Raw genomic sequence first — 11,439 nt, forward strand, 5'->3', positions numbered from 1 at the left:
TAGTACATGCCTTTGTCAAGGGAATGCTGTCGGGACCTTTTAGTGAGTCACTACTAAGGTTCTACCCGAAGACGTTCACAGAGATTAGACATCGTGCATTAGTACACATCACGACAGATGATCGAGTAACGCAAAAACAAGGTCTTGTTGGCCCTGCCGGACCTCGAGCGGCAACACAACCTCCACCAATGAGGGTGCATGAGGCAACCACGGAGAATAAAGGGAGTGGGAAAGCCCTATGAACGGACCCACACACGCACGCGAAAGGACCCACCCCCGAAGCATAACTTTCGTGTGGAACTCAAGGAGTTGATCGCCATCCCGAACATAGCAGCGAAATTGAAGGTACCAACGAAGACAGATAGGAAGATAGGGCCCAAAAAAAACGCTTGGTGTGAGTTTCACTAGGCAAGTGGCCACTGCATACGAAATTGTTTGGCCTTGGCGCATCAACTAGATGAACTGGTGAAGAGTGGTTTCTTGAAGAACTATCTTCAAAAGGCACAAGACGACCAAGCGTTGGTAGTTGCGGGAGCGGATCAAGGGCACGAGATGCCTATCCACGGAGAGGTAAACACTATCTCAAGAGGATTCTCATGAGGAGGATGCACTGCCTCCCAGCGAAAGAAGTACGCACGAGAGGTGATGGCAGTAGAAGTACTACAAACAGACCTGATCCCCGACGTCGACCTCACCTTAACGAAAGCCAACCTCCAGGATGTCATACCTCATGATAATGATCTGGTGGTAATCTCGCTGGTCACAGCCGGGAGGAGGGTGCGCCTTGTCCTTGTAGACCAAGGAAATTCGACGGATGTTATGTTCCTGACAACCTTCAACCGGTTGCAGTTGTCCACGGACCAACTAAAGCCCTACACCAGATGTTTGTATGATTTTACAGGGGACGAGGTAGAGATTCGCGCGCACATCGAGTTGAGGACAACATTCACAAATGGCACGTCTTCACACACCACAAGCATCAGATACCTCGTCGTTAACGCTCCCTCGGCTTATAACATATTGTTGGGGAGACCGGATGACTAATGGACAAAGTACTAGCGGCCATGTTGGGGCGGAATGTCCAAGCGTACGTAGATGACATGGTGGTCACCTCCCAGCAGAGGGAGCAACACATAGCTGACCTGGAAGAGCTATTCACTACGATAGCAAAGTACAGGCTAAAGTTGAATTTGGAGAAGTGCGTGTTCGGAGTGGAGGTAGGAAAGTTCTTGGGTTTCCTACTCACTGAAGTGTGCTGCCATAATAGCTATGAGAAGCCCAATCTCAGTGAAAGAAGTGCAGCAGTTGACGGGGCGCATGACCGCTCTGTCCAGATTCGTATCGGCAGGAGGAGATAAGGGACACCCTTATTTCAAGTGCTTGAAGAGGAACAACAGGTTCGTCTGGACCCGTGAGTGTGAGGAGGCGTTCGCCAAACTGAAGGAGTACCTGGCCAACCCCCCGGTGCTGTGCAAGCCAGAGTTAGGTATCCCACTCCGTTTATACTTCGCAGTAACGGAAAGGGCGATCAGCTCGGTCCTATTGCAGGAGCAAGACCAGGTACAGAGGCCAATCTATTTTATCAACAAGGTATTACAGGGGCCGGAGGTGAGATACCAGGCCTTAGAAAAAGCAGCCTTAGCGGTGGTATTCTCAGCAAGAAGACTCTGCCACTACTTCCATAGCTTCACCGTGATAGTGATGACAGACCTTCCAATCTGCAAGGTTTTGCAAAAACCGGATGTGGCGGGAAGAATGGCACGATGGGCGGTGGAACTGTCTGAATTCGACATACACTACGAGCCTAAAGGCCCCATCAAGGGCCAGATCTATGTTGATTTTGTAGTGGAACTCTCCTCGGCGGTCACACACCAGGAAGGGGTAGATTTCATATGGGTACTCTTTGTAGATGGTTCCTCAAACCAGCAAGGTAGTGGAGCAGGTGTTATCTTGGAGGGACCAGATGGGTTGCTGATTGAGCAGACCCTACGGTTCGCCTTCAAGGCCAGCAACAACCAGGCAGAGTATGAGGCCCTGATCGCGGGGATGTTGTTGGCTAAGGAGATGGGAGCAAAGGGGTTGTTAGCAAAGAGCGATTCCTTGTTAGTTAGAGGCCAGGTCACAGGAGAATACCAAGCTAAAGACCCTCAGATGGTCGCATACCTAGAATACGTTTAGGTCCTGAAGGAGTCGTTCTAAGTGTTCGAGTTAGTCCACGTACCCAGAGAACAAAATGCCCGAGCTGACTTGCTTGCAAAACTCTCCAGTTCGGGCAAGGGGGGCAGACAGAGGACGGTGATTTAGGAGTCCCTGAAGACACCCCGAACGACCACGGGCGATACGACAGAAATCCACCAGATTAGCACATTGGAAGGGACGAGAAGGAGTCATCGTTCGTTTATACAAGAGACAGTGAAAACACCCAGAATAAGCATGTACCCAGTTGTTGGAGAAATAGTGCCTCAAGTTTGCCAGGTTGAGTTAGGAGAAACCTGGATGACGGCCTACCAGCGCTACTTAGCCGATGAGATACTCCCGTTAGAGCCCGCAGAAGCTCGAAAAATCAAGAAAAATTCGACCAAGTACACCCTGATCGATGGGAAATTATTCAGGCACGGATTCACCCATCCTATACTGGTATGCGTGGATGGTGAGCAATGCACGCGCATCATGGCAGAACTACACGAAGGGATATGCAGTAGCCACATCGGTGGTCGATCTCTCTCGTCAAAAGCCATTCGTGCAGGATATTACTAGCCAACCATGAGGGAGGATTGCACAAGATATGCCCAACGGTGCAAACAGTGACAACAACACGCTGATTGGCACAAAGCGCCCCCAGAGAAGTTGAGATCGATATACAGCCCGTGGCCATTTCATACCTGGGGAATCGATATTCTGGGGCCTTTCCCTTTAGCGGTACAGCAGATGAAGTACCTCGTGGTTGCCATAGAATATTTCACGAAGTGGATCGAGGCCGAACCAGTGGCACTGGCTTGGTGTATGGTTCGGACGCTATGATCCCAGTAGAAATCCAGGAGAACTCACCATATTTCCAGAACTTCATGGTCGAGGAGTCGAACAAGGAAAGAAAGCTGAACTTGGACCTACTGGATGAAGTGAGGGAAGAAGCAAGGATTAAAGCTGAAGCCTTGAAAAGGAGGGTAGAGTACAAGTACAACTCCAAGCTGAGACCTCGGCAGTTCCAGGTCGCCGACCTGGTGATGAGGAAGGCTCATCCGTACCAGTTAGAAAACAAGTCATGTCCCAAGTTGACCAGTCCTTTCAAAATAACAGAGGCCCTCGGGAATTGAGCATACGGGCTCGAGACATTAGAAGGCGGTGTGATCCCTCGCACTTGGAACGCGACCAACCTGAAGTTTTATTTTAGTTAACCTTGAATTGTACATGTTTAAGGGGACACTCTTTTTCCCTTGAGAGGGTTTTTTAACGAGGTCACCCGAATAAAGTTTATTCAATTAAGAAATGTGCATTGCAAATAAACGAAGTAGTATGGTCCCCCGAGTGGACCTCCCTGTTGTGTAAGTTCACCAAGCCCGAGAATAGTATGGCTCGCCGAAATAAACGAACCTCTCCCTTGTAGTGAAAAGTCAAGAGTGGAAGTAGTATGGTCCCCCAAGTGGACCTCCCTCTTGCGTAAGTTCACCAAGCCCGAGAATAGTATGGTTCGCTGAAATAAAGGAACCTCTTCCCTTGAAGTGATACACAAAGAAGCAGAGGTAGTTTGGTCTTCCCAATAAACCCCTCTCGTGTAAGTTCACCTAGGCGAATAATAGTATGGTTCGTCGAAACTAAAGGAACCTCCTTCCTTGAAGTGACATGCGGAGAACAGAGGTTGTTCAGCCTCCCCAGTATGTTGAACCAAGTGGTGTTCAAGCTTTGAAGAATCCAAACCCTTTGAAGGATGTTGAAGCCTTGGCTGAGCTTGCTGTTGCTGTGCTGTTTTAGTTTAGTTCTGGGGTAGTTTGAGTGTTGTAATCCACCCGTTGATTAAATCTAAAGCATAGGCATTCTCAATCTTTTTGAAAGTAAAATGTTTTTCAAACTAAGTTAAAACAACCGATTGTTTTGTCGAAACGATTGTTTATACTTAGATGTTTTGAGAAAAGATTGAAAACTGTTTTTCAAATAGTTGAACTGTTAGAACCAAAACAACCGATTGATTCGAGGAAACAACCGATTGTTTGTTTTGGGACCATAACAGAAAAACTGTTTTATCTTTGACTGAGCTTTAAATGATTTAACTGCTTACGCTCCAGTCATTAAATGCTTTGACCAATCTTTAAATGCAATTTAAGAGTTTGTTAAGATTTCATAAAAACAACACCTTTGAATAAATTCAGAAAAACAGATTTGAGTAACAAGATTTTGAAAAGAGTTTTTGAGTTTTTCAAAGAGCTGAGATTGCTTAGAGTTTGTGATTGATCAAAGTGTGTGGAATAGGATTCTGCTTGTATTGATTTCAGATTATCTTCTGTAACAAGTGTAATCCTTGTAGTCTGCTAAACAAGTTTTGTGTTTGTGTTTGCTGAGATTGGTTGTGTTCTTGAGGGGATCAAGATCAACAATCTTAGTGTTGGTGTGTTGGCCAAGAAGAGTGTGTGTCTTGAGGTGTTCAAGGTCACTTTCTTGGTTGTGGTGTAAGTGATCAAGTTGTGGTTGCATAGTGGATTTCCTCAGGGTTTCTGAGAAGACTGAATGTAGCTCTGGATTTGGAGTGAACCAGTATAAACATCTGTGTGCAATCTTTCTATCCCTAACTCTTTAAATTCAGTTTTGTTTGTTGTTTGCTGGTATAAACAACCGATTGTTTCTGTGAAACAACCGATTGTTTTTTTGGTACTACTGTTTTTTATTGCTGTTTTGGCAAACTGAATTTCTTATCAATTGTTTCTTGAGATAATTTCATTCTTGTTTTAAAAGTTTGCGAAAACTCTCTTTAAACAATTCACCCCCCCCCCCTCTAGTTTAAAGTCATCCATTCTAACACAGTAAACCCCTCTCGCGTAAGCACACCAAGGCGAAAGGAAGTACGGTTCGAGTACCAAAGTCTCGTCCCTTGACTTTTGTAGCAAGGGCGAGGTCAGCTATCCCCTGACTTTATACAGCAAGGGTGAAATCGAGAAAGTGTCGTTCCCTTGGGGTAGGAACATCAAGGAGGGAGGGGCAGACATACGTCCCCTCTTGCGTAGTAACTCCAAGGTCGAACAAGCATACAAAGTGAATGGAGGCCATAGTTAAAAGGAATAAAATACTAATAAAGTATACATACAAGAAAGCTTGATTGTCAACAAAAACAGAATTACAAAGGGGAGTCATTCTCGTGGCACGATCTAGCCATCCACAACGCATTTAGACTCACCAAAGAGGGTAAGATCCACCTCGGGATGCGCACAGGCAAACTGAGCGACGACGTCTTAAAACCCCTCTCACCGTAAGCCTCAGCGGCATCGTTAGTGAGCTCCTCCTCTGTCCTTCTGAAGGATTCAGTCGTCCTAGCCAAGGACTCAGTTTTCTCGGCCAACTCACCTTCAACCCACCCCAGAAGGATTTCGCGCTACGTGGCCCTCTCTTCCAGATTGGCCACTTTTCCTTTCAGTTTGGCCACAAGATCTTCAGGCTCGACCGCACGATTACGAAGAGGCAAGATCCTCGCTTCTAGTTCGACCGCCTCTAGGCCCTTGTCATGGAGGGCCTTTTAGGCGTCCTTCTCAGATTGGCGAAGGCTTGCCAACTCTAGGTACAAGGCAGTTTCGCGATTGGTAAAGATTTTGGTCCTAGTGGCCAAGTCCTCCTCGAGCTTTTCCACCCTAACCTTGAGGTCCTCGGACTCTTGGGTCCTGTTAAGCGCAAGGTTGGAGACAAACAGGAGGTCCCCAAGAACATCGGCCACTCGCTCTTGAAGGAGATTGTCGCTTAAGCCCTCCACCTCTTGGCTTTGGAAACGACTGAGTGCTTTTTTGAGCAGCAAGGGAAGTGGCGAGGAGGAGGGTGTTTCTTGGCCTCCGGGGGCACTCCGAGAGCAACAACTTGAAGCGGGAAGGAGGCGCTAGGGGGATGATCCATGAAGGTCGGGGTACCGGTAGAGGCGGAGGCAGAAGGTGCCACGGTCACGCCCACCCTCGGTCGTTTGAAAACAAGACCGGTGCACGTATTTTCGTCATCAGACTCGACCGCCACTCCACCTCTTAGCTCAACAGCGGCAGGGGCCGGATTGGTGGGTTAGGAAGCAAGCGCAGCCGAAGATGAAGGGGTTAGGGGCGTTGAAAGGCTCGCCCCAGTAGGAGCCGCCCTTCGCTTGGCCAAGAGGTTGGCCAGCTTCTTCTTCTTGTCTTTGTTGAAACCCATATCTGTGTAAAAGCAACAAGTCAATGCGGAAGTAAGTAAACAAGACAAGTATGCAGGCAAAAATGGGATAAAATAAGAGGCATAAGAACAAAGGAGTACCAATATAGGTTTCGAGATCTTCGGGGCTAAACTCACGCTTGAGTAGCTCCAAAGTGTTCAAAGGGGCAAAGAGCCAAAAGAGAAGCTCGCATACACCTCGCTTCTGAGGGGAAAGATCCTCAAGACTCCGGGCTCTCTGAAGGTTTGGCTTCTCCGTCCAATATAAGGGAAACCCATCTAGAAGAGAAGGGTCCCTCCGATTACTGCGATCTTTGAAGAAGTTCTTCTTGAACCCCTAGTATAATTGCTAGAAGAGTGTTAAGAGCACCTTCCCAGCCACACCATTGAAGCTGACCCACAACTTTTTCCCTGGGTCTTTGACCTCGAAGAAATAAAGGAAGATGTCTACGGACGACGTGAGGTCGAGGCTGCAACAAAGGATGGCAAAGGCCCTCATGAACGCCTAACTATTAGGGCGTAGTTGGGCGAGGGCAACATTCACCTCGGCCAGCAGCGTGCGCTCGAAAGGGGTAAAGGGTAACCGAAACCCCAGTCTTCGGAAGAGGGTGGAATAAATGAAGCAGAAAGGGCCTTCGGGGTCAGAAGCTTCGTCAAAACATACTGGCTCCCCCTCGCGACAAGCCACCATCCGCACATACTTATCGTGGTCTTTGCCAAAGACACGCTATGGATGGCAAGATTGCTTCTTCCTATAGGTTGTTATGCCCTTAAGGGTAGTAAAGGTGGACATTTCCTCTAAAAGGTCCACCGGTGCCCGGTGGTATAAAGATTTATAGAACGAGGCAGGAGGGGGAGGGACTGGTGAAGAAGGTGGAACAGGGGACGACGACAAAGTCGAAGTGGAATTAGAGTCTGAGAGAGAAGCCGGTTGGGGAACTCGTTTGGTCATCTCGGATAGGAAAGCTAAAAAGAAGAAGAAAAAGAGAAACTTTAGAAGGTTGAAAGTGGCCCAACTCGACAGAATCAGAGAAGCCCAGGAAACAGAGACTCGAAGCATGAATAGTAGAAATGAATGTGCAGAGAAATGCCGAAATCATAAACAGTCCCAGGCATATATGAGCATGTTACAAGCAGTGAAATCATAAATGGTGAAATGACCGGGAAATAAAAATCATACCTTTCGGGTGATGAGGTTCGAGGGTTTGAAGTTTGGGGAGAGAGAGAAGAGAGCATTCTTTCACAAAGGCCAAGTGAAGGTTCGCATAATCAAAAGTGATGAAACAGTGGTAAGAGCGTAAGTGTTAAAGTGTTTAAACAGTACACGAAGAAGTTCGACCGCCAACAAGGCTCAGCCATTGATCCCAACACGTGTACGTTCACCAACAAAGAAATGATGAGATGTCACTTCAGTGCACTATTCACACCCGTCACCCAGTGCCACGTAGGTCGCCCAGCGCGATCACTTAGTCTCTTCACTGAAACCAGTTACAGATCGAGACTGGGGGACTTGTGTCCCAACCAGTCCTCGGTCATCGACCCAGAGACTGACCTCAGACATCGCGCACTGATGCTTGGTGATGGAAGGGGGCCACGTGACATGGGCCCCAGACGCACCTACCAGAGAATTGGTTAGTCTTTGATATTTGTATCCCAAACCCCGATGTTGGAGATCGATACGGACCTCACTAGTAGACGGAGAAGATCGGACATCTTTTGTATGGACGTTGTAGAGGGCCACGTAAGATGGGCCCTAGAGTTTTGTTAAGATAACAGCCAATGACAAGAGATGTGTGGGGAAGCCGATGTCACGAGGGATCCATGCACGTGGGGTGTATAACGCATGAAGGCGCAGCACGTGTGGATAATCCTAGGAGGCGTTAAGGCCCATTAGGGTTAGGGTTTCCAGAGAAAGTTGCATGCATGGCACGTGAATACTTAGGGCACCCACGAACCAGATGGCGCTAGAGATTAGGTGCACAAGTTGGTACCCAAGCGGCCGCTCTGTTATTCGTCGTACTCCAGTTAAGGGAAGTTCATGTGCGAGATACGCTAAGATTCTATGAATAGCGGCGCAAGGACATTCCCCAAGGAACCCTACTCAAGGGTAACAACGCAAAGGCAAACCCTAGTTCCGCCTCGCTATTGGCCCACACGGGCTGCGGGTTATGCGAGGCAGGCTAAAATGGGTCAGAGGATTGAAAAATTGAGCCCGCCCTGCGTTTTTTCCTAGCAGGTCGCGGGTCGGCTTGCATGGCCATCCTGTTTTGTCATCCCTACATAAAATAACCCTTAATTATGAATTTATATTGTTTTACATATTTTGTGATTTTAATTTAAACAAGAACGATTTATTCCCAAATTTGTGTTAATTTTAGGATTCTAAGGAAGAATGGAGATGCTTGGGAAAAAAGAGAATATACAAAGCTAAAAAGGGAAAGTTGGAATGCACCAGCACTCACCAAAGCTCACCCAAACTCGCCTAATCCAGGAACCCCAGAGGATCTCGTTCAAGCGAGCTCAATCTTTCCCAAGCGAGATTGCTCCAAAAGCGTTGGCCTTTTTTTGTGAAACTTGCTCAGGCGAGCCCAATAACGCCCAAGCGAGAAGTCACTTAGCCCAAGCCAATTAGGTTAAATAGGAGGCTTGAGGCACAACCCTAGACAGTCAATGGTTGAGAAGAAAACACCATTAAGTGAATTGTACTCCAATTGTGAGAATAGGAGGCGTTAGAAAATCTATAGGAGGCAGTCGTAAAGGAGAAACATCTGGAATCTTCTTTTCTTGTTCTCCCTATTTATAACAGCCAACATGTGTTGTTAATTCTACCCTTTGGGATTGAGAGTAATATGTTCAAGGTGATATCTAAACATAATATTATGTTCTTGATTGATGATTGGTATTTTCGTTTTGTTTGTAATGCTTGGTTTACCATGATCTCAAAATTTAGATTTGACTGAAAAGTACTTCTAAGTTTTTTACCCAAATGATAATTCTTAACATATTTGAATGCTAGGAATAGATTTGAAATGTTAGTGGCTATCAACGTTTTATCTTAATGCTAAGTTTTTATAAATATGCGAGGAATCGATATTTAGGAGACATCTTAATAACTTTATATGCGAGGAATTAATATAAATTATTTTGATACAGGAATCTATATCAATCAAAGGATACAATATTGTCATCTTAATCAAAATACAAAAGAGTGAGAAAGATGAACTTCAATCCCTATTTTTCCAATTGAAGCAACAAACTCATTGACTTGTTTTCTTATTAATCATTGCACTCATAATAAAACCCCAATAAACTTTGTTATGCCATAAAAAGTCATAAGTGGTTTAGTAGAGTCCCGGGTGGCTACATAACATCCTTCCAAGAGTTCTTTAGAATCTTCAAAGAGCAATTCTCAACTAACAAAGTTGATCATCCTCAGCTGCCCGATCTCTTTAACGTTAGACAAAGGGAAGGCGAATCCGTGAAAGATTATCTGAATCGCTTTTGTGTCGTCTCAGTAAGACTTTAAACCCCGAATGAAGAGATGGTGGTTGTTGCCTTCGTAAAAGGGCCCTTCAGTGACTCATTACTTCGGAATAGGGCATAATTAATGGTCAAGGTAAGAGAACTAGTAGCAGCCCAAATCGGAACAGAATAAGCCATACAAAGAAAGAATGGGAATGCACAGTCGAGGCAGGGAAAGTACAAGGACAGAGGACGAGAGCACCGCCCAAAGAACGTCGAGGTATTCACAAGTCGGGGGGCAGACCAGCGATACATTCCATATGTTGCAAAGAAAGATGATACTAAAGGGCGATCCGACGATGAATCGCCTAGACCGAGGTTTCGAACATCATATAAGTCACTCGTAACAAAGGACAACATGGTGGACAAGTTGCACTTCCCGAAGAAAATGGATCGGATACTAGGAGAACGAAAGGACAATTGGTGCAAGTTCCACCGATCTCGAGGCCATGATATCGAGCGATGTCTTACGTTATCCTATCAACTAGTAAAGTTGGTGAAGGAAGGTTTTCTGACCAGATATCTTAAGAATGATCAAGAAAAATAACAAAAAAGAGGAGTCAAGGCACAATAATTAAACCATGAAGCTACAATTTTGGGAGATTTCAATTCCATCGCATGAGGATTTTTTAAGGGAGGGGCCTCGACATCTAGTCGAAAACATTACTCCCGAGCTGAAATGACCTTAGACATTCAAAATTCTGAGTAGCACTCAGTTCTGTCTCTCTGCTTCACAACAACAGATTTCGAGGATATCTTCCCCTATGAAAACGATCCTGTAGTCTTATTAGTCATCATTATGGGGCGAAATGTGCATAGAGTCCTAGTATATCAAGGAGTTCGACTGACATTATGTTTTGGGGAACGTTCTTAGGTCTACAAATTACCCTCGACCAGTTGAGGCTTTTTTATGGTTATCTCGTCGATTTCACGGGTGACCAAGTAGAAGTTCGAGGGTATGTCGAGCTTAGAACAATTTCTCCAAAGAAAATGCAACAAGGACCATAACGATCAAGTACATTGTGGTAAATACTCCTTTTGTTTATAATTTACTTTAGGGACGACCATCCCCGAATAGATTATTTATTTATTTATCATATTTATTATTAAAGAATATTAAATCCCTTTTGCTAAGTTTATTTCTTTCTTTTTTTTTCAATCTAAACAAAGAATTTGCACTGCCTTAAAAACATAACGATTTATTTTTAACGTTTTTTTTCTGGAGTTTAATAGTATAGATTAAAAATTATAGGCATCACAATTTTATGATTTTAATTTTTTTCAAAAAGAAGATTTTAGTTGTCAAAACCCATCATTACAAATCTTACACAAACAAATTTATACTAAAAGAAAAATTAAAATCTTATAATACTTAAAATGTTATTTTGACAAAATTGAAGCTCAAAAACTAAATATATATACATGAGGAATCAACTATAGTTAAATCCTGACAAAATTAAATTTATACAACTTTTGCTAGTGAGACATCGAAACCTACATAACTAAAATAACATTGTGGGAATACCTAACAGACAATTAAGGTTGTATTTT

The sequence above is a fragment of the Phaseolus vulgaris genome, chromosome 1, assembly GCF_000499845.2.
Source record: "Phaseolus vulgaris cultivar G19833 chromosome 1, P. vulgaris v2.0, whole genome shotgun sequence".
Taxonomy (NCBI): Eukaryota; Viridiplantae; Streptophyta; class Magnoliopsida; order Fabales; family Fabaceae; genus Phaseolus; species Phaseolus vulgaris.